This window comes from Xiphophorus couchianus, chromosome 24 (assembly GCF_001444195.1).
Source record: "Xiphophorus couchianus chromosome 24, X_couchianus-1.0, whole genome shotgun sequence".
Classification (NCBI taxonomy): Eukaryota; Metazoa; Chordata; class Actinopteri; order Cyprinodontiformes; family Poeciliidae; genus Xiphophorus; species Xiphophorus couchianus.
The window spans coordinates 9,011,328-9,035,796 of record NC_040251.1 but is presented as its reverse complement, the minus strand read 5'-3'; the positions used below and the strand labels follow the sequence as shown (position 1 = coordinate 9,035,796).

Here is a 24,469-nt window from a genome sequence, read left to right as displayed (position 1 = left end):
CAAACGTGCTGGAACTCTGCTTGGGTTGCTAGGTACGGGATGGGCTTCGCTGGTGTTGCTAGGTAACGGGCAGTGCCTGCTGATTTGTGGCGTTACAGGTTTTTTTTAAATGGAACATTTTCCAGAAACCCAAAAAACATTTACTGATTGCCAGAAACCATCTGGGTTCTCTTTGTAGAAGCAGTAGAAACCCAAATAGAAGTACAAAAATGTGCAAAATCTAAATTTTGCATAATACGTCCCCTTTAAGTATTTTTGAAGAACAGTGTTTGAGCATTTTCTCCACTGCTGGTCGCATGTTTCAGCTTCTATTCACCACAAAACTGGAAAAAACTTACAGAAAGACTCGGAGTTCCTTTAAATCTAGACTAAAAGGCCATCTGTTTCGCTTTTCAACCATAATAAATGAAACAATGACCAACATTTTGATGTCCAACAATAATCTTTTATGACTTTGCATTATGTTTTTATGGCATAAAGCACTTTGAACTGCCTTGTTGCTGAAATGTGCTATACTAATAAATTTGATTGACTTATTCATGTACAGTATATATGTGTGGTCTGTTAAAATAAAGCAAGCCGTCAGTCTGTGGGACGCCAGCAGCTGATGCCGAGTGAGGAACTGAGGTCCTGTATGTAAGAGTGAAACCTCTGGAAATGTCACCGTACTCTGAACTGATGGCGTTTCCTCCCAACTGCTCCTACAATCCACCATTTGTTCCCAGCCGCAGATGGTGGTATGATCCACGGATAACACTGTGGTCTTAAAAAGCAGGCGGCTCAATCTTTACTGAGCCAAAAAACAGCAGGAGGTTCTCACTGAAAGACTCTTCCACAACCTGAGGGGTGAAACAGACGAAGATAAAACCACCACCGTTATCCACCGGAGAACAGAACGGGACAATTTTTGTCTTGATTGGATCAGATCAGCAGGGAAAACACAAAAAAACTGAACTATTTCAGCCATTTTTTTACAAAACAACCAGATGTGAAATTTAAAAATCCTTAATTCTCTATTTAAATCAACCAGTCAAAGTCAGAAAATAAAAATGAGACAGCAAAAGACATCAGAAAAAAAACAAAAATTATGTCAGAATTTTATATTAACCTACATGTTTCCTTTTCTGAGTAAGATTTAATATAAATTCAATAACTTTGTGTCTTTTATTATACATATAACATTTCCCAGATGCCGTTTTGATCACTTTTCAAAATAGGAAAGACAAGAGAACGTGCCATAAGTCAGAAAATTACTTCAAGAAAGTAGCTGCTCACCTAAACATGGATATATCTACAGTCGGAGCAACAATTAAAAGTTTACAGCAACTTCAACTGTGACAAACACAGACGAACCAAACTCCAACTTAATTTTGGCACCAACCGTAGTGAACGGGGTGGAAAGAGGTAAAAAACAGAGAGAAATCTAAAGAGCTCTTTGTGAGATTTGCTATAATTGATGCCAGCAGACTGTTTGGGAAGAATGCCAGGAAAAAAGGCTTCTTCTACTCACCAAATTTAACATGACTGCAGGGCAAATAAAACTGTGAACATTGGGGAATAAACGGTTTTTCTTTCAGATGGTTTGCATCTCATCAAACCAGTGGAACACAAAGTTTTAGGCGGACCAGAGTTTGCTTTTTTGGTATTATACATTCACACCACCCCAAGCAAACTGGTCTTTCTAGGCAAACAAAATAGAGTTTGATTAAACCGGACTAAACAGATGGAAAGAAATGAATGGAAACGACATCTTTGTTTTGCAAAGAAATGTCTCTCCAAGCAGTAAATGACTTTCTCTAGCAGCAGCTGTTGTCAGGGACTGGGAAAGCTTTAAGGAAAAAAAAAAAAAGTAAGTAAGGTTTAATTCATGGCTCAGGAAGCTGTCACTACAGACCAAAAAGGCCTAAAAGTTGTTTCTGGCTAGCATTCAATCAATTCCTCTGCACAAACCAGCCTATAAAATCCAAGTTGGAGTTAAGAGTTTAAATGCCAAGTGTAATTGGGCTTCTTCTTGGTCAATGAAAGCCTTCAAGACTCAGAGAAACACAAATAATATCCACAATGTTGACATTTTGATTCCATTTCCTGCTACATAAAATTGTCAATTTGAAATCCCACTAGAACAGTGATTTCTCCATCAACAGTAATGTTTCACAGAGAGGTTTATGACAACGCCTCGCTGAACTGGTTTGTCTCCACTCGCCTGGTTGTTAAGTGGATTATGGGACACCCGTCTAATTGCCATTTGTTTGTCTAATTAGTTGCCTGCACATGTGGATCGATTCCAACTCCAAGATCATTAACATGGTTTCCATGATGATGATGGTGGAGATGATGATGTTTCTTCAGCATGCAGTTACTCTTGGTCTCAGCTGCGGTCTCAGGACATTAATGGTGTTGTGTTGCAGAGGAAAAAACAGATTTTATTCCCAGTAATCATGAAGGGAACTGTGATGATGAAGTTGTTATTGTGTCTCCATCTTCACCTGGTTGTTATTGTCGTTTTGGTCCACCTGCTGCTGTTTAAATAATGTCATAGAAAACAAAAATAAATGCTCATAACATGTCAAACTCAAGGCGCAGGGGCCAAATGAAGATCATGAATGTTCTTAAAGGGCCGGTAAATGAGCTTTGGCCAGAATGTATTGCTAAACTCATCAAAAAACTGTTAAAACATAAATAAATTCTTAAAATTAAGCTATTTCACTCCCTCCAGGATTTTGCAACTGTTTTGGGATTTTTTGCAAAATAAAAAATTTTTTTAAAAGTGTTTGTGGTAATAATTTTGAAATATTTGCACTTATGTATGATAGGAAATATAACTTTTTGTTATTCGCCGTATCATTAAGGATTATAAATCATGTAAGGTATAAGTATGAAATACTGCCGCCTGCAGGTGGGAGTAAGCAGTCACTTGGATCCAATATTTTTTTACCATTTTTGCCCAGAAATCTTCAATAAGCTCAATTATGTATTAGCGTGAAAAAATACAGGGATTTGTTCATGTTTACATGAATTTCCACAATAATTCACAAGAAATTGGAGGGACTAATTTAGAGTCTAGAGGGCCACATAAAAAGCTGTGTTGGGCCAGATTTGGCCCCTGCGCCTTGGGTTTGACACATGTGCTCTAAAGGAACACATAAATACAACTGTCAATATAGCATTGTGCTTAGATGTTGCTTTATTGATCAAAACAAAGCAGTTTTTATCTGTTTATCGTGAAAATTTACACAAAAATCAACAAATCCCTGCACTTTTTCACACAATGTATAATTGTGAGTTTATTGAAGATTTTTGGCAAAATGGTGAAAAATATTGGATCCAAGTGACTGTTTACTCCCACCTGCAGGTGGCAGTATTTCTTACTTTTAACACTCACTCATCAGGTTTACTTGATTGATAGTCCATAATGATACGGCGAATAATTAAAAGTCCAATTTCCCATCATACATAAGTGCAAATATTTCTAAATTATTACCACAACACCTTTATTTATTTACTTTTTTGCAATAAATCCCCAAAACAGTCACAAAATCCTGGAGGGAATGAAAGGATGTTCAATATTATTTAATTTTAAGAATTTATTTATATGTCAACAGTTTGTTTATGGATCTTACCAATAGATTCTGGTACAACCGGCCCTTTAAGAACATTCATTTTAAAGTTTAAAGGAATTATAAACAAAACAACCAGATTTTATCCAATCAAATCCACACCATTGCTTTCTTGCATTCAAACATCATAAATGTAGAAACAATAACCTCTCTTTAAATGTTTAATAAGCTGAGCCTTTCACATTTATGTCTGCCTACATTTAATCTACCATATCCAATTATGTGAAAAGCCCCCGGGAGTTTACAAGGAGAGACACGACAGCTGCAACTAGAAACCCCACCACCAGACAAATGTCACCGGTGTGGTTTTCACAGACAATAATAACCCAATCCTCAAAGGTAAACTCAACGCAGCTCAGCTTATTGGCTGATCTCCGCTCAGCCTTCCTCTTTTACACATCTCTCCTTCCTGGCCTCAAAAACCTTTAAAAATCTGTTAATCCCTGTAATTTGGAATTAAGAAGTCATTCTGATCATTTTGGCTGCAAGAGAGTGAGAGAGAGCAATACTTTAAGCACATAAGAAGTCTGAGCAGAGAGGTTTTCTTTCCTAATCCTTTTGAATACCTGGAGAGATGCTATTTTTAGCTGTGCTAGCCAGGCTAACCGCTAATGTAGCATGCTAAAGACCTCAAAACATAGCAAAATCTTGTTTTATCGTAAAATCTCTTACAAAGCACTTTATGTTGACATCATTTTATTCTTTTCAAAATTGACCATATTCAGTTTCAACAGAAACTACATACATACATAAGAAATTGATCACAAAATTCTGTATCGCCAGAAATGCTGGCAGCAGAATCAGAAACCCAAATAGGGTTTCTGACCCTATTTGGGTGACAAGAAACCCTTTCTTGTCATGGTAAAGAAGCACAACAAAAGTAAAGTTCAGTAGTAGCCTGTAGGGAGAAAACAAAAACAGACAGAGAAGGGAAGAGAGATGCTTCAGGCCACAGCCCTTCAATAGATGAAAATAACAATATTTGGAGGATATCATCAGGAAGAAAGAACAAATCTCAAACTGTGTCCAAATAGACATAATGTGGGGGTTGCAAGAAAAACCTCTGCACATATAAAGCAACATATAAACAAGATAAGCAGGACTAATAATTGTTTTCTGGCTTTAAATTTCAGCACTTGGTTCATGTTACAGTTTTTGTTTTCATTTTTTGTGTGCGACTGAAAAATTAAACTGGTATTTTCCTTGGTGGAAACTTCATACTGTCCTGTCCCTGTTAAACACTGAAGGAAAGTGGAGCAGCGACACCATTCAGAAAGCTTTCTGACGCGACACGTTTGAACCGAGACGTCGACCAACACTTGCAAGGTGACAATAAACAGCGGAGCTTGTGGCGCAGAGATAACCAGGAACATAAAGCCTTTGGGTTCACTGTGGGAACATGAGTCAGAGCACCTTCACCCATTAGGGACTCAGGCCCACTTTTGTCCCACTGGAGCCTTTTAAGCCTGATTTGTGTGTAGTAAACTTGTATTATCTGCAATAAGCCACGCTGTGGCCGGCTTCTTTGCCGATTCGGCTCTCCATTAGAGCCGTCCGCCCAACCGATTTTAGGTCCGTCGACTATTTTTGCAGCGATTATTGAAGAGGCAGGAATTATCCACGTGGATGAGAGTCACCTGCAGCTGAAATTTTCCACTCCTCCTTCATTTGATTTATAATATGTAGCTGACGAGGCGTTTGTTTCTTTAAAGGCGAAAAGCACAAACATTTGTCAATCTCTAAAATTAAACGATTAACTTTTAGTTTGATGTTTTAAGTATTTAAATGAACATTGGAGATACACCGATTAGGCTGAAGACTTTTATCATCCAGTTTTTGGTATAAAAAAAAGAGGAGAAAAACAATAAATCATGTAAATGGAAATTCTTGAACTTGTTTTAATTTTTCATGTGATTAATTGAGTTATTACAATATGAATAGCACCGATCCACTTTTTTTACTTCCAGCACCAATATCTGAGGTTTGGTATTGGGTGATACCAATCCGATACAGAAAAACAGAACCGAATTGACTAAAAACACAGACGTAAATATAATGAATTACAAATTTATTTGATGACTTTAATTTGTTCTGTCAGTGTAATTAGGAGTATAAAGGTAAATGTAAAGTAAATAAAAAACTGAAACTAACTAAAACAATATGTGAAACGTGTAAAAAAAACTTTCAAAAGTTTTTTAAAGTACAATTAGGAATATTAAATATAATGTAAAATAAATAAAACACAATCGCTCAGAGCTCAAAACATAGATCAAGCCTTATGGATCGGGTACATTGTCACCTATACTACATCTAGAATATTTCCAATATCAGGCTTGATACAGATATTAATACTGGATCTGTGCATCTCTAATGAACATCACACATTTCTCCTCGTGATATTTCATACAGAATTTACTGTAGACTGTAGCACAATTTACATTGTAAAAATGTCAACAACTCTTTGAAACGACACAATAAAGTGTGCAGAACCACGTTCTCACCAAAGAGAACGCAGTCGCCTCTTCAGCTCCCAGGCAGACCCAAACTACTTCAGACAAATTCATGCAAATCCATTCCTCCTGCAGAGCCAAGTGTTACAGACACTCGTGTTCGCTGCCTCTCAAACCTCCGTCAGAAGACGCAGCGACGGTTTGGTCGACAGCTAGCTGTATTTCCTCACCGGGATTAGCATTGTTGTCTCTCTCCGGCCTTCATGAATAAATAAGAACCCAGACTGCTCAGCTGCGCCTTGTATACTTGCCCCACATCCTTCCTCTTCTTCTGGGATCCAGGCTGGGTGTAAAGACCTAATTTCCCCTGACAAATTGCACCTTTGCACACAGCTGGTTTTTCCTCACAAGTGGTAGGCATTTTTAGGCAGGAACAGTGAAAACTTCTAAAAATAAAATAATAATAAAAAGATCTTTCTCCTCTAAAACCTTTGAGCATAAAATGTCTCTCTTCTGTCAGACATACAGGATTGTAGGTGATACCAGCTGATGTGATTTGTAATTTTTCCTCCTCTTCTCACTCTGCAGAAATCCTGAAAGTACTTTCACATAATTGACATCCTAAACGAACACACTTGGCTCTCACACACCGAGGCATTATGAAGCATCCGAGGAACACCAGATGAGAAGCCTGACCAATACCATTAGCATCAGCTAAAGTGGGGTAAGCTCATTAATTACAAAAGCAGCAACCAAAAACTCTTCAGAAACATTTGACCACAAAAAAACAAGCCTCCTGTTGGATAATTACTGTATGCCTAGTTATCTTTCACCTAGCAACAAGATACTCAACCCAAATTGAAGCAATAAGTAGCTTCTTATGACTTAAACAGCCACGTTGAAAAACATCCCATAATTGTGGAGAAAATAATAGGTCTGCGTAAGAAGGGTAAAATCATGGCATCAAGCAGAGAAAGCAAAATCTAACATAACCAGTCAGTTGAAAACCCTTCATCACAGATAACAAGGTGTGTTTAGGGCAGATGAAGCAGCAAAGCATTTTTTCATAAGACACACTCTCTACACAACACTAATAATCTACCAGCTTTAATGGTCAACAATGTTATGAACATTAAGGAACGTCCGGTTTTAATGACTTTATATAGCTGGACTGTGCACATACGCAACTGGAGAAACATGGAGAGCAGTAATAATATCCGAGCCTTTGGGAGGGGAAAGAAGATCAAGCAGAAGGCGAAGCTTTATTTCCCATCTCTGCTAAGACGCAATTTGCTCGTTTAAAATCTGAATAACAGGCAGTGAGCTGGAGTTTCTGTTTTGTAGATTTGGTTGAGTAAAACAATACATAGTTTCCACAAGTCTGACCTGTGAGGGTATCTTAGTATTACACAGACGTGAGTAGAGAACTCAAAAATTGCGACGCATTTAAGTTGTAATGTACCTATATTGTTTATAAGTTAGAAAGGAATGAGTTGAGAGCTAGTTGTAAGCTTGTGGCTTCTTTATTGTCGTAGCAACTCCATAGCAACTGCCTGGCTGGTTACCGGTTCGCTTACAGCAGCACCAGATTTAGCTGATTTTAGCTCAACCGCTAACAGATAGTTAAGTTAGCTCACTCACTCATTCATTCTTTGGTTAACTAACAACTCACTCATTCTTTGGTTACCTAGCAACAACCTGTTGAGTAACTGGTGCAGCAGCAGTTTCAGATTTTGCCACAGTGTCTCATAACTGCTTAAAAATAAAAAAAAACAATAAAGTACTTTGGATAAAACTGGAAAAGTAATGCCACGTTTGCTAGTATTTCATATATTTAAAACAAAAAACTATAATTATCAATATCAACTGACAAACGCTTAGATTTCCCCAGCTATATTGTCCAGCCCTACGTTAATCACCATAAAGCTTACATCATAAATATTAGGGCAGCACAATGTATCAAAAAATTTGAAGTTACTCAATATTGCTCTTTTTAATGTCAATAATGCAAAAAACTGCAATAGATAGTAGCTAATTTAGCATTTACAACATATACAGGCTCGTTATGCCAGCAAAATAATTGGTAATACTTGTTTAAAGCAACAGAAAAATGTTTTAGAAAGGCGATGAGTAACAACAATTAAGCTGCGTTATTGTTTAAATGTCACATTGCCAGAGTTAAACTTTGTTGTCATAAAAATAACAAATCCTCACTTTCTGGGATCTGTGTATGCAATGAATCCAAAGCAGAATAACATTACCATCGAAAAATAAGCGTTAAATTACTGCAAGTTATATCACTACCAACATTATCTGAGGTTTTTCTTATATCATTCTGTCCTTACGAACATCACTTTCATCAAAGGAGTCATAATATAAACGATCAGTATCCGTTTAAAGGACAAAGCCTGAAATCCATGTTATGTTCTATGCAGCCAGTAGATTTCCTCTTTAACTGGCCGGCCTGAGAGCTGCTTGGCTGTAACTGGGCCTGAGCTCAGCTACACTGGTTGCCAGGAGACCTCCCAGTAATCAAAACGTTCCAGGAAGTGGAGCTAATCTTGACTGCTGCCTCACACTGAAAGCTGTATTCTCATCTGATGCCAATAAAAATAAAACCAGTAAACACCGCAATCACAGAAGTGTATATGACTGTTTATTTGAAACGACAAACAGCAACCAGCTGCACCAGAAATACAAGTCTGACTCGGTACTGCTTTGCATTTTTAAATGGGACCTATTATGCTTCCTTGACCATGTTAGGATAAGTCCATCACAATCATTCTTAGATAATTACATTTTAATCTGATCAGTTCTGCCTGTTTCGAGCTGTTTTAGGGCATCTTTTCACTTTAAATCCAAATAAGCTGCTGCTGACCACGCCCCCAACTCAACGTTTACACTCGCACATGAAAATGACTCCAAACAGATGTGCAATTATACAACTGCCCAGCTTTGAAAAGCAGAACTGGTGCCTCCTGCACAACAAACAAGAAAGCAGCAAATAGTTTCTGGATGGTTAAGTCAACAACAAAACACCTGCCTTTTCCAGCAGCCAATGTACAGCAGTAAAACTAGCTGACCAAATGTGCTGGTGCTCTGTTTGGGTTGCTGGATAATGGGCTGGGTTTTGTTGAGGTTGCTACATCAGGAAACCTCACCAAAGGTTGCCTGATGCGCAGTGCCTGCTGATTTATTACATTACATTCAGGAGGTTTTCACTGCAAAAACACAAAATCTTACCAAGTAGTTTTGGTCTAGTTTGTAGTGCAAATATCTTATTACACATGAAATAAGACAAACTAACTTAAAAGTAACTTTTTAGCAAGGTATGTTTTAAGTAAATAATTCCTTAATATTGATGAAAAACTACTTGCTCTATTGCTAGATAAATTAATTTATAACATGGGAAAAATGTCTTGTTATATTTTAAACAATCTGCATCAATATTAAGGAATTCTTTACTTAAAAGAAGCTTCCATTTCTTGCTAAAAAGTTACTTGTAAGTCAGTTTAGTCTTATTCCAGGTTTGCTAAAATATTTGCTGTAGGAACTAGACAAAAAAATACTTGGTAAGATTTTGTGTTTTTGCAGTGAAAAACACAAAATCAACTTTTGGTTTTTTGGTGACTTTCCAGTCACCAAAAAACAAGTGGGTGCTTTTTTAAGCACTTGAGTTGTTTTTAGAGGCAGTAGAAATGTTTAAAAAAAGTTGAAAAATGTCCAAAATGTGAATACTGCACAACAGGTCCCTCTTTAAAAACTGCATGTTTGTTTTAAATTGATAAGAGTGTATCAAACACTGGAGCCTAAAATAGCCCAGCCACAAAAACAAACAAACACACTTAGTTTCTGTTAAGCAGATAAAACGCTTCTTCCGTTCAACAGATGACCGGATCACGTAGTAAACACTAAAGAGACAGACAGACAATGCTCCTACTGCAAAAAGCTGGCAACAGCTGGGCCGATCAATGGCAGCTGACGTTAGCTTCACATGATACAGAAACACACACGGGTAGACGGAAAGGTCAAGTTACAGGAGGAAATGTGTGTGAGAGTGTGTGTGTGTGTGTGTGTGTGTGCCAGACTCCAAATAAGTTGTGATCAATTCAGGCAGCAGACAAGCAGACATATGAGACCGAACCAAACAACGGGCAACAGGGAATTCCTTGTTCACTCCGTGTGTGTGTGCGCGCGTGTGTGTGTGTGTGTGACAGGTGTGATTGATTCTCATTAACCACCCGTGATTCACGGCTGAGTCACAAACAGGTGCTGGACTCAAAGACACACGTTCCAACTCCCATTTCTACTTCAAACTTGAGCAACTAGTGTGTGTTTGGTGTTTCTACAGAAACACAGAAGTCTGCATCAAACAGACAATCAAACAACTTCAAAGTTTGAGCAATAAAAGAGACGAACGATCACGGAGTCACGGTTAATCTTTTGTTTTCTTATGAATCTGACATAATTTATGCCGGTTGTAAACGCTCTCTTTACAAGAGGCAGAAGAAGGAAGTGGAGAGGCTGTAAGCGAACATCCCAGTGGAAAATATTCAGACTCTGCTTTATGTCCGGAGTTAAGAGAGCGCTAGACTGGGAGGAGGAAGGACTGTTCCCTTTACTGCAGCGGTTTTGGGCCTGTCGCAATAAATCGATTAATCACATGACAAAAATTAAAACAAGCTCAATAATCTCCATTTGAATGATTCAGACAAAAGTGTTCAGTCATTTTTAAGAACAGTTTTGTTTACAGAGACTTCATAGCTAATTGTATTTGTTTGTTGTTTTTATGCATTTTGTACATCTAAAATGTCTTCCAGGTCCTGTGTTAAATGTTCACTAGAATTTAAAGTTTATCCAATGAGTTCTTGCATTATAATGCCACCATTATTAATATATCACTTGAAAATGGTCTTAATACACTAATATTGTCGTTTACCGTGATAACTTCTGGGGCAATTTATCATCCAGCAAAATTTGTTAATGTTTCAAAACATTTTCATAAATGTAACATAACTAATTTTACTGTACAATATCAAAAGTGAAGCAGCTTATTCAATATTTACCTCTTTATGCCAGTAAAAGAACTATTGATCCTTGTTTTTTAAAGTAGAAGAAAAATGTTTTTTAATAAAGGGCATTAAGTAATTACAACTAAGCAGTTTCATTGTCAAAATGTTGAATTTGATATGACACGTTTTTCAGCCAAGTCGTCCAGCCGTACCGCTGCACTTACGAAGGCAAACAGACAAAAATAACAAAAACCTGATCCTAAGCATTTGCCTTAATTATCCCAATCAGCTGTTTATTCAGGGTATCTCAGCCTCTGTCATGCTTTCTCCATCTCTGCAACACAGAGGCTTTCTGGATCGCTGCAGCGCCAGTCTGTGTTTTTCCTCCCACGGTCCAATCCATCTCGTCTCATTCTGCTGCAGCGTTCCCATTTACGTCCGCACATTTAGCGACACGAGACCTGGGCAGGAAGCAGGTGCTTTGTTTGCGTGCCTTGTTTATGCCCTCATCTTTTCCCAGGCTATCTGCTCACACGCTGGAGGCCAGCGAAGACACAATGAGGCAAGGACAAGCTGGAGATGAGGACGAGGAGGGGAGAAGACGAGAAGAGAGGATGGGGAAAGGTCAGGAAGCACATGAGGACAAGGAAGTGATGGGAGGGAAAAAAAGAAGAGTTGAGGATGAGGGCGGCAGAGGAGGAATGCATATTTATTGTGCTTGCTAAATATGGACATATTCCTTCACAGGCTCCAGTGTTTGCATTACTTTTTTAAGCGCTCCATAAACAAAATTCCCTCCTTCAGCATCGGAGCAGCACTCGGTTATTAAGGCAGCTTGGAGCAGAACATGTAATTAGATTGTGGCCTACCGTTCTCGGCTACAACCTGCTTCTGTAGCCGCTTTTTGTTTTTCAATCTCCAACCACGACTCCAATGTAAAAAAAAAACAAACTTCTGCTGCGTTTCCGCAGAGCAAATCCACCGTCGCATTTTTCTCCCACAAGTCAGTAGAGGATGGAGGCGTCATGTGACATGAAGCACATGTGACCCCCACTCCCAAGCAAATCAAAACAAAAAAGAAAAAAGGAGAAGAAGCGAAAAGTACGCAAGATCAATATTCATGACAAACTGGAACGGGCTCCAAACTGGGCAGTAAGTGTCCAGTTGAGGAATTAAAGTGGCAAAGCCTCAAAATTATCCAATAAATTCAAGCTAAAAGCAGCTGTAAGTGTAAATATGCAAACTGGATACATTTAAACATGATGTATTACGTGTTTTAAGCACTTACAAGAGTGCTACTTAAGCTGATTGAGACCAATTAGCAATATTATGTCAAATCAGTGGATGAAGCGCTAAAACCATTAGAAAACAGTTGATTACAGAGGCTTTGACATAATTAGTGTTGTGTAAATGTGTTTTTCTCCACAAACAATAGGTTCTAACCAAAGTTTCGATGATGAGATTCCCATAGGATTAATTATACACCAATAGCCAGTCCAAGGAGAAAACATTGCTAACTCAACCTAATTTTTAAAGTTGAATATATTTAGAGTGTAATCAAATTAAACTTTAAGGAATAAATGGAAAAAAAAATTTCAACAATTACTCAGTTTGAAAACAATGCATTTCCTGGGAAACACAGAGGCCAAATAAATAAAATCATAGTTCGTTAACAAGAACATTATTTTTGTGAGTAGAGCCAAATAAAAGTTATTTTTGCTGTTGAAGTGAATAAATTGCAATTTATCACTGAAATTGAATGTGCAGTGTAAAGCAGCATAATCAAAAAGCAAATGTTCATCAACGAGTTTAAATCGGCCAGGTAAAAAAAATTTAATTTAAATGTGTAAAAATTAAAAAGTCCAACTTTTTAGCATCTTTTACAGACGATACTAGTTGCCAAACTATTAATAGAATTCAGGATGGGTCAGGGCAGCCATGTTTACACCAAATACTGACCTTAACTTCAAAATTTTGCAGATGAAACAGGGACTCAGAGTAGACAACACTTTAAAAATCTGTCACTAAGCTACGTTTCCATTACAAATGTGGGCAAAACGTTGTTGAAATTCCACTAATGTTGGAAAAAAAGACAATTTTGCAATTGGAAATGCAATTAAAATTCATATGTGAATAGCTTTGTTCCTGCAATTATTTGTTAAAAACATCTTCCTACCACTACTTCCTGTGATCTTCTTTGGTGTTTCTGCCAGTAGTAAGATTCGGTTGTTTATCTTGTGACTTCTGTGGTGTAAATTTGTTCAAATTTGGTGCATTTAAAGCAAATTTAAATCCTTAACGATCTATGATATCCAAACTGATTTGTGTAAACATCGTTTTAATTCTATCAACTGAAAATGCATAAAAACATATTTGACAATAAAATTGCTGCAGATTTTTTTATTTTTAAAGATCACAGCATTGACTCACATCCTTCAATATTAGGATTTTCCACTGAACTCAAAACAAAGTGAATCAAAAAAATCCATATTTACAGACGAAAAATGTTTTTCAAAATCCAAACTGGGCCTCTGATCATAACTGATAAAGAGAAAACTGATTAAATCACTGGTTGACTGACAGAAGCCTTTTAAATCAAACTGGCAGTGAAGCAGACATAATGAAACTCTGATCTGCTGTCAAACGAAGGAGAACCATTTTGTCCTTTTTTTCTTTTTATCTGTCCCGGATGTTTCCGTCTCGCTGCGTTCACAGCTCACCGACTTCACCTCTTTGATCGCGACACGTGGAGCTTTAAATGTGCCGATCCATCTAAAATAATTAAAGCTCATTTTCATTTTTCATAAGGAGAGACAGCCATCAAATCATCTTTTCAATAACCTGTTGGGCTAAAACGGGACAAGCCGGTTCACTTTGATGACAATCCATTCATAATAGAGAAGTCTTGATTAAAATTTTCCTTGCACAACACATTTAAAATGACATTGTGTGAATTTATTTAATCAACCTATAAAGTCTGCTAGACTGATGCAGAAAAACGGGAAAATTTGTTGCTATTTGGTGAACCCATCCAGCAATCCTGCAGCCTATCCCAGCTTAAAATACTGTTTATGGTGCCAAGTCTAGGCAGGAGTGGGAAACCAAAGCTTGAAATTCCCTTCAGGCTATGACGCACACAATCCCTCTGGGCGTAATATATGTTTTCATCTTTAGCAGGAAGAAAAGGGGATTGTGGTGTGTTTAATTTTAGTTTATTATCAGACAGTTTGACAGAGTAAAAACAATGTAGATTTGCAGCAGAGTAGATTCCTAACTCCATATATGGTTCAGGGCACCGTGACCCTGCTGGACCTTCAGGGAGCGCTGTATTTGGGATTGAGTTTGCCAAAGAATCAGCCTGCTGATCCCAAATTGGTCAAAGCTGATGGATTTTTTCTTAAGGGGACCTTTTACGCAAAATTCACATTTTAAATGTTTTTGTACTTCCATTTGGGTTTCTACTGCTTCTTAAAAATCAACCCAAGCGCTTAAAAAAGCCTACCAAGCTATTTTCTGGCAATATATTAATGTTCGTCCTCCGTTACCTAGCAACCCTATCCTTACCCAGCCCATTACCTACCAACCTAACCGGAACTAAAGCATCTTCGGTCAACTGGTTTTACCGCTTTATGCGCAGAACAATGGCTGCTGGAAAAGACAAGAGTTTTGCTGTTGACCACTTACTGTGTTCTTTTTAGTTGTGCAGGAGGCTCCACTTCTGCTTTTCAAAAATGTACAGTTGTAAAATTGCACATCTGTTTGCTACAACGTCTTACAAGGGCCATTGTAGATGCAAAAAAAAACAACAAAAACACAAAATTTCAGCCAAAAAACTCAGAAGTATTTTAATATAATTTCTGATATTAGCTTAATCTCAGAAATTCCCTAGAAAATTAAGGAAATCTTTCACCTTACAAAAGTCACATTTTTAATTTTATGAGCTAAATACTCCAAAGAAATTTTAGCTAGCTTGGGAAGCTGAAACACTTTGGCGCAATGCTACATGACACGCTATTGGCTCGAGTTTGCAAAGCGGCCAATCCAGGAGCGGCATTTATATTGGTTGTTAGCATCTGAGCTAAGTGCTAAGTCAGGTTCCACTGTGTGGAATTATTATTATTGCGTTTGAACTATTAAAATAGGTAGTGTGTTTGCAGACTTTAGCTATTCGCGGTGGTTTCTAAACTCTTTCAATAACGGGGTTCCACTCTATATCTCATCTTTCACTTCATTGCTAAGTCATTGTACCACTTTGACTTAGCAATCATTACTCAAGTTTTTTAAAATATAAAATAAAAAAATCAATGACTGGATGATCATTATCACAATAATTCATCTAGGACGATGTTGCATCGACGAGACTTGCACCTTTTCATTTTTTCCCCCTGAGGGGAAATGTGTGGTTCTCTGGCAGATAAATGCACTTTGTGTTCACCAGGTAGCCTCTAACTGCTTCTGTCAGCTGTTTGGCAAGGAGCAGGTAGAGAGCTGAGAGATTTTCTGAGGTTTTCTGGTGGAAACAGCTGCAGCTGCCAGACACTGTGTTAGAAGAGCAGTGAAAATGAGTCATAGCAGTTCTAATATAAGAGGACAGCTGTGTTGAGGCTTGCCATGAAGCTTTAATAAGCTAAGGGAAGCTGTGAATTTGAGAAGTTATTATGTGTGGGACTCATTATTACATACAATGTATTTTACATTGGTTTCACCTAGTCAGATCCAGAAAAGGCACCACTTTAAAAATTGCTTCTTTTAAAGATTTAATGTTTTAATTAATAAAAGTGACCTATTATGCTTCCTTGAAAAGGTTAGGATTGTTTTATGGGCTATTCAGAACATATTTATTACATTATCTGTAGAAAATCATTCTCAGAATATAAGATTTTCTGCCTATTTTCAGCTCCTTTCAGAATGAGCTGTTTTAGGGCTTCTGTCACTTTAAATCCAGATAAGCTGCTGCTGGCCACGCCCCCAACTCAACGTTTGCGCTGGCACATTAAAATGGCTGAAAGCTATTAGGGCCTTTGTAAATAAGACGATAAATTATCCCAGAAGTTATTGCAATAAACTTTAATCTTGTTGTTTTGAGACCATTTTCGAGAAATATAATATGCATGATAATGCAAGAATACATTCTCAAAGATCAAACTTTAAAATCTAATGACTATTTAACACTGGAATGGGAAGGCATTTTAAAAATCCAAAAATAAACAAACGAAACAGAAAAAACAAACAAAATGAACCATAATATCTGTGAACAGAATTGTCCTGAAGACACCTCATCCAGTTTTTGGTACAGAGAGAGAAAAAAGAAAACCAATAAATTATTTAAATTGAAGTTGTTGAGTTTGTTTTAATTTATTAAATGTTAAATCAATACTTTATTCTTCTTTTTTTGCGGCCCACTCTGCCCAGGTCCATCTAAATCTTTTTTGAACTGTTGACTGCTCAGATCGGCTCCGGTGGCCCAACATGCTCTCTTGCTGGCTAAGCTGCTGTAGTGCCAATCATGGATTGTGTTCATCTACCTTTTGAATGATTTTCTCAGCAAGGGATGGAGCCCAACTCACACAATGTGTGGGACTGAAGCAGGTCACAGCAGTCATTGATCTGCTCTTTGGGAGATTTCCTGAAAGCTCAGAGCTCAAGGTATGAGCAGAGAGTACAAATTCAATTCAGATCAATCAGATTCATTCCAATACTGACACATTTTGATCCAATCACATTGATAATAAGTCGATCCTAATGATAAAGCAACACGATTCATTTCAGTTGGTATAATGACAAAGGAAGCCAAGTCGACTTTGCAGCTAATCCTAAAAACAAACACGTGGCAACATGTAAATTTATCTGGATTGCACATTCCAGAAAGAACATTCTGTCACAGTCAGACTTTTTCCTGTTGTCCTTTTAGATAACTTCAGGGGAAACCAAAAAAACAAATTGATATTACAACCTGCAGTTCAGTGAGTGTGAAGCAACGAGAGTCAGTTTATATCTGAGGTTCTTGACAGGAAAAAGGTGGAACAATTAGGCCTCTCTCCATAAGCAATAACTCAGTTAACAGAAGGATAAATTAAAACGAGCTAAATAATTTTCATTGCATGACTTAACGTTTTTCTCTTTCTACCAAAAACTGCATGAAGAAAGTCTTCAGTCTGGTGCTTTGGTATCAATTAACTTTTTTTTATGAAGGACAATTTTGTTTACAGAGACTATATAGTTCATTTTATTTATTGTTTCTGTTTGTTTACTTTGGATATTTAAAACGTCTTTCAGTTCCAGTGATAAATGTTCATTACACTGCAAAAACACAACATTTTACCAAATATTCCTGGTTTAATTTATATTGCAAATATCTTAGTCCACTTGAAATACGACAAAACTAACTTACATGTAACTTTTTTCTGCCAGACTTAATTTCACTTACAACAATTATTTAATTTATCTGCCAATTAAACAAGTACTTTTTCATCAATATTGAGGAATTATTTACTTAAAACAAGACTATGTCTTGCTGAAAAGTTGCTTTTAATTATTTTTGTCTTATTTTAAGTGTGCTAAGATATTTACACCAGAAAATAAACCAAAATTACTCAGTAAGATTTTGTGTATTTGCAGTGTAGAACTTAAAGTTTATTGATCTTTGAGAATGTGTTGTTGCATTATTATGCCATTATTACCATTATATTACTTGAAAATGGTCTCAAATCAACCATATTATCAATTATCGCAATAAATTCTGGGACAATTTGTCATCCAGCAAAATTTGTTATCGTGACAGGCTACAAACAAGTTATTTTACATAAGCAACAAACCACACGTATTAGGTAACGCAACAAAATTTACGCAAATCCTACTCAAAGGTTGCAGAAATAATCACATATTAGCATGACTTGACGTCATGCTATGCTATGCAGACGCACTGTCTGCAACGAGGAAAGTTTACTCACCTCAACATGAAAAACTAAAGGCAAACTTAGGAAAAACTTAAAGTCCAAGAGGATACATTTCTGATGAGTTCAGCTTCTATTTATTTCATGAATTAGGTGCATTATAATCTGTAGGGCTGTGACGATTAATCGCATTAATCGTGATTAATCGATTGTTGAACCAATTTATAAACTGATTAATTGTTAATTGGAGGATACAGACTAAGAAAAAAGGTCATTTGTTGAAAGAACACTCTAAAAGCAGCAATTAAGCCAAAACTTTACATAAAACACATAAATTTTAGATTTAAGACACAAAAACGTCTGAATCCTCCTTTAAACCAGCAATATGTTTTAGCTTCATCTGCAACTTGATGGATTTTCTAGGGAAAACATTCATGAAAGGGTTGAATTATGCAGCCAAAATGTGGAACATGAGGCAGATTCTTGGTCTGCAGCAGAACAGATTGACTGGATCTTTCCATCTGTCACATGAGACAGTTAAGGTCGGGGCGATGGCGCTCATTTTCTCCTTATGGGGAAGTTGGAAAGCTAAAATCTGAGACTCTCAGAGGCTCCACTAATAAAAAAAAAAGCAGAACATGTCGTTGGAGAGAGGTTAAGACAGTTGAACTGACAAATCCCCCAAGAGCAAAGTATGTACACATCAGAGCAATGATTATACAGAGCGAAGCGGACGGAAATAGACCGAGAGGAGCAAAAGCACAAAGCATTAAAACTCTGCTTCACCATTGTGTGTGCACATAATGTTTAACTCTTAAATACGCTCTTTGGGTTGTGAAGGAAATCTACAAGGCATTTGAGCTAATTTTTGAGAATGGATGGCTATATTTAGCTAAAGAATGTCATGTTCTGTCCACAACGCAGGAAAAAAAAAAAAATGTGGCTGCTAAGATTTCCATTTAAGGTCAGAATAACCAGCAATAAACCAACAGGACACAGTGGGGAGCAGTGACAGGAAAACAACCTGATGTCCAGTAATGAACCAACAAACCCACATTAAACTGTCGTCTCAGTTTGTGGTTCTGGTTTCTAGCATTTTACAGATCGAGTAAAATGGGTTTCAGCGCTGCAGATGATCGCAACAGCACCGTTGTGACCCGATTACTCAGCATCTAACAGCTTTCTGAGAAAAAAAATGTAAAATGGCATCACAGTTTAAGGGGATGCGTAACGAAAAGAACCCGAGGACAAGATTTCATGACTGTGAAATCATCAGCGTGTGTAATCTCATTGGGAGAGGCTGAGCCGTTCCTCCTGCCTGGATGCCTGCCGCGTTTTGCATCGACTGAAGGAGGCTCTGCAGGGCTCAGTCCAAGGTCAGCAGGGCATGAGCGTCTCTTTGGTGGCAGGGTTGTATCTCCAGCACCCTTAGCCATTTTGACAGACAACAGGCTATGTTTGGTAACGACCAAAGAGATGAGGTGAAGTGGCGCGGAGCTGCTCCACAGAAAAGCACATCTGACCTCAGAGAGAACAAACTGTGCCAAATTTAATCTTAAATTCATCAGGTGACCTAATCCCCTCTGACATGTAATCTTTCTGAAAAACAAAAAGGTAATATCTGCCCTGAACTGGAAATAAATTGACCTAGGGATATAAAAATAGAGTGAAATAAAAATGGGTTTAAACGTAAATATTTTCAGATAAGTAGATTTTTTATTTTTTTACTGGATTATTTTTACTATTTAGAAGCCTTCTCACTTCGGCAATTCAATTTATTTATGTAATAAGCCCATAAATTAATAAATAATAGCATAATCTAGTAACTGTTTGCTTTCTGTTACTCCTACTCGTAAGTAGTTGCTCATTAACAGATTTATATTTAATTTTAAAATATTTTTAAAAACTAAACATGGTAGCAGAGTTGTAATAATACTAGAATTTTAAACTCTGCAATAATAATAAATACTGAAGCACCCTTAACAAGCAGGTTATTTTAAATAAAAAAAATAGAAAAGTACACCCAATAAAGCAACAATATTTTTATTCGCGACTAATTAGCAACAGTTATTCAGCATGTTTGCTAATAATACTGCAGTTCAAGACGTAACTTTTAGTTTTTAACAACAATTATCTGAATTCTCAGACTGAAAATTCATCACAAAGTGATTTTAGCAATAATAATAATCATAATGATAGTTTGAAATATTAGTTCAAATTGTCGCAGATTAAGCTCTAAAAGCCAATTTCTGAACAAATTCTAAAAATTAGATTGGATTCATCTTCTTGCACTGAAAACAGTTTGATTGATTTTATCCAACGAAAAGCAACAGATTAATATGGAATTACCGTATTTTCCAGACTATAAGACCCACTTTAATTTTATCAAAAAGCGGCAGTACGCCTTATAATCCGGATATATTGTTATATGCTGTTCTGGAGTAAAACAGCCACTTTTAGTGAATTAATATGGATTAAATCTGGTTGTGCTTCTGAACCTTAACGCGATTTTGTGAGTGTTCATCGCGGCGCTCTGTCAAAATGTTTTAGTTACATTACAGCTACTAATCAGGAGCATTGCGGAGTAATACATACTGTGCTTTGTGCTTTGACTGACTGACTTATCTGACTGTTTTGTTTCGCTTAATGTGGATATATATATAAAAAAGATCGAAAATAGATCATTCCTTAACAGTGCGCCTTATAATTCAGTGCGCGCTATAGTGCAGAAAATACGGTAAAAGGATTGTACAGTTGCGACAGACTGGCGACCTGTCCGGGGTGTACCCCGCCTCTCGCCTGGAACGTAGCTGGAGATGGGCACCAGCAACCCTCCCGACCCCGTTAGGGACAAGGGTGAACGGAAAATGGATGGATGGATGGATTGTACAGTAACACTCTTTGGAATGGGATTTTAAAACTAAAAGTTTCATAACTCTTAAAAATATTCTATTTTTAAAGTTTTTTCCAGCTACATGGATCATAGTTCTGCCCCTCCTCTACCTGTTGCTGGGCACTGCAGGTCAGAGGGCTACTACATTTTCTCCTCCAAGCAACAAATATCAACTCAGCCGTTTGGAAACAGTCCCTGTTCAATAAACCCAACCAGTCAGGGGTTCCCAAAGCGTCGCTGTCATTCTTATTAAAACATAATAATGTCTATAAACTACAGTTGTCACTCCATGAATACCATGACTGTTAATTAGCAGACAGCAAGCTGTCTAATTAGCAGCCATAGCCCAACAAATTACCCAGATTACTGATGCTAAATTTAGTTGTTTTGTACTAAAAGGTCTAGGAATCCAAAAGTGTAATAAATAAATGGTATTGATGCTACACCTGGAATAATCATCTTATCATTTGGCATACAAAAAGCTGCTATTGCAGGAAAAATAAAATCATGTTTTACTTTGTGTTCAATTTTTTGTGTAAACACAGTGATATACAGGTATTTTTACTCACAAGTAAGCATAATTGGATCTGCAGTCATTTATATTTAGGAACCTGAACAATCCAGTTTAATAGCCTTAATTTATTAAAACCAAAATACAGTGACTTCACTGAAGGCTGTTGTTATGAGGTGACCTTCAGGGAAGTCTTAGTTGTACTCATTTATCACGATCAATTTCTCACCAAGATAATGATTTTCACTTATTGTTGTCACAGTTGATATTTAAAACCTTAAAAACTGTCTGTATTGTTGAGATTTTTTTTTTTTCACTGTTCGTTCAATGAAAGCATCAATAAATATCAATAAATTTGAAAATATGACTAAATGCAGTCACAATTTAATGATATCTCACTTGTTTTTCAACAGCACTATTTGTGTTTGTAGGGCTATGCATTGTTACCTAAAAAGAGGCAATAAAAAGTTTTTGTTTTCACTTTTATTGTTGTAGTATCATGAGGTATTGTGATAAAACTTTAAGTCCATATCACCCATTGTATTTACTCTGTAAAGATAAAATGACCAAAATAACCAAAATGCTGGTAGGCATTAATATTAACCCTAAGACAGACTTAAAACTACTTTCACCAATTTGCACTTTTTAGTATTTTAACAGCAGCATTCAGAGTATTAAACATTGATAAATAATAAATAAAATGATAAATTGTATTAGGATTTAAAAATGCCCTCAGAGAGTTTATATTTTCAGATTTTTATTTTTATTTGGCAGTGAAGTGAATGAGTTGTTGACTCATTAAAACATGTATTTTGTTTGGGAAGTCCCCTCATTGGGAGGAAAACTTTACATTAAATCAGTTTCAGGCCTGCTCATTAACCCAGTTTGGCTTCTTCATGTTGTATTTTTAATCGTTGGCCTAGAAACAGTAGTTCCTTTTGTCTTTCACACACACAGGGGAGGAAAAAAAAGAAAACTATGCCAAATATGTACACATATGTAGAGTTTTAAAACATTTCGTTAAGCCTTTGCCTGTTAGGACAAGCTGCATCTCCGTTTCCCAGCACCTGTGTGACAGTTAACCGATTGTTCTGGTGTAGGACAACAGAGCAAAGCCGTGTTATTTCTGCCTCGTCACGAACATATTTAGGTAGCTCAGTGCGCTTGACGCTCTGGGAGTTCTTCTTTGTCTCAGTCAACAGTGAAACAAGCCACCACAGGCAGGCAAGGAGCCAGTGTTTATTTCCACCAGTACATGCCCAGTAACACTGGCACTTGCCCACTATCACACACACACCCTCTCACAAAGTGGGGGGTCCTGCTGCTGCTGCGCCTTAATCACATCCACCATCCAGTTCCTGAACTGTTGTTGTCCTCTGATAACGGCAAACATCTACGAGTAAAAGTTATGGAAGAACAGATCTCTGCTTTATCGTGGCAAAGTTTAATTTACAAAACAGGAATGGCTGATTATTGTGTAAGAAGATAAATACAAAGATAGATGGATGGAGGGAATCACGGTTGGATGTGTTTTGGATGGATGGACGGATGGACAGATGGATGTGTTTGGATGAAAGTGTTTGGGCGGATGTGTTTGGTTGGATGTGTGGTTGGACGGATGTGTTTGGTTGGATGTGTGGTTGGACGCAGAGCTCTGATAACAGCAGCCTTCCCCCATGCCGAAGCCTCCCAGCCCAAACCTTCCCCGGAGCTCCGCGCTTTAGAGGAGCCGTGAACTCCACCACCTGGCCGCGGCACGCAGCGCGTTGCCACGGGTCATCTGGAGTCAGGAAACCCAAGTTGGTGTGGGTTTACGGGATAGGGGGAGGGGTGAATGGACGGCAGCGTGGTGCATTGACGGAAAAGAATGAGGCTAGTTGATGAGAAAAGGAAGAGGAGGCTTTCAAAGCGCTCATGTGTAGGAGGAGCAGGCATGCCAGGCTTGTTAAAACGGAACCCACACAAAACGCAGGCGCTCACATTAATGTCCACTCATCACCACATCCACTCGATCACCTTCGACAGAAACGCGTAAATATGATGAGGAAAGATGAGGTAGCTGAGCCCAGGCTGACCCAGAGAAGAGGCTGGTCGTTTGTATGCAGCGTGCGTTTCAGCTGTTATTGTCTCCGGCTGGCTGGAGGCTCGGGCTGGCTCGGAAAATGCCTTAGTAAAATCAAAGTGGACGCGCTTGATTCGTGACTCCGCAGCTCCCTGCGGATGGATGCCCACTTCTCACATAAACACATACACATTTCATGTTTTCCTCGCTGCACTCACCTTGGTCGGGTCGCCTCCTGTTATCCACTTGTTACAATGGAAATTTAACACCATGGATCTCCAGTTAAGTTTCCTGGCAGTCGGACAGAATCACAATATCTCCCCCCGAAGAGAAGGGCCGAAACCCGGGAGCGCGGCGGTTCGGAACCTCCGGTGGCGGAGGAGGAAGAAACCGTCTGGGGAGATTTTTTTTTTCCCTCTCTCTCTCTCAGGAAAGCATCGGTGAGAAACGAGAAAAGCTTGCGCCTTCAAACAGCTGTTTTTCCAAAATGGAGTTTAGTCTTGTGTGAGCCAATCAGAGCGAGGCTGTGGGGGCTCCCGCTCCTCCTGTGGGCTGGAGCCAAATCCACGCCACGCAACGATGAAACGCATTTCGTTTATTCTGGTGGAGAGAAGAGGAGAGGAGGGGGAGCCTTTGTTATATCCTTTATGTCACTAATGCTTTTTTCAGGCAGACATCAAAACAACATGAAACTCCGAGCAGGGAACCCCGTCAGGATCCGCAGTCTGGAAAAGTGGGAATTAGAAATATCACGATTGGATATTTATTCAAAAACAAACTGTAATTTTACAACGGGATACAAGGGAAATTATAGGTAGAAAAAAAGGAGGACATTCTTTTTCCAAAACACAGAAATTTTTAGATTAATCTCAGAAATGTTCTTGTTTCTAAAAGGAATTCTGAAAATACACTTAATATTTCTCAGAAATATTCTACAAAAAAAAAACAAGAAAATGTATGAGAAAGAAAAATTTTGAGATTAATCTCAGAAATTTTCTTGCTTTTTTTCATAGAAAATGTCAGATTAATCT

The 24,469-nt window shown here is 37.8% G+C and overlaps 1 protein-coding gene across 1 annotated transcript in view; it reads right to left on the bottom strand.

Moving 5' to 3' along the window:
- Nucleotides 1-23,940, bottom strand: part of pkig (protein kinase (cAMP-dependent, catalytic) inhibitor gamma) — a 29,735-nt gene extending 5,795 nt beyond the window's left edge. The window contains exon 1 of the mRNA XM_028010220.1: nucleotides 23,657-23,940. The gene's annotated coding sequence lies outside the window, so the exon portion shown is untranslated. The remainder of the gene's footprint in view (nucleotides 1-23,656) is intronic.
- Between the last annotated feature and the right edge of the window lie 529 nt (nucleotides 23,941-24,469).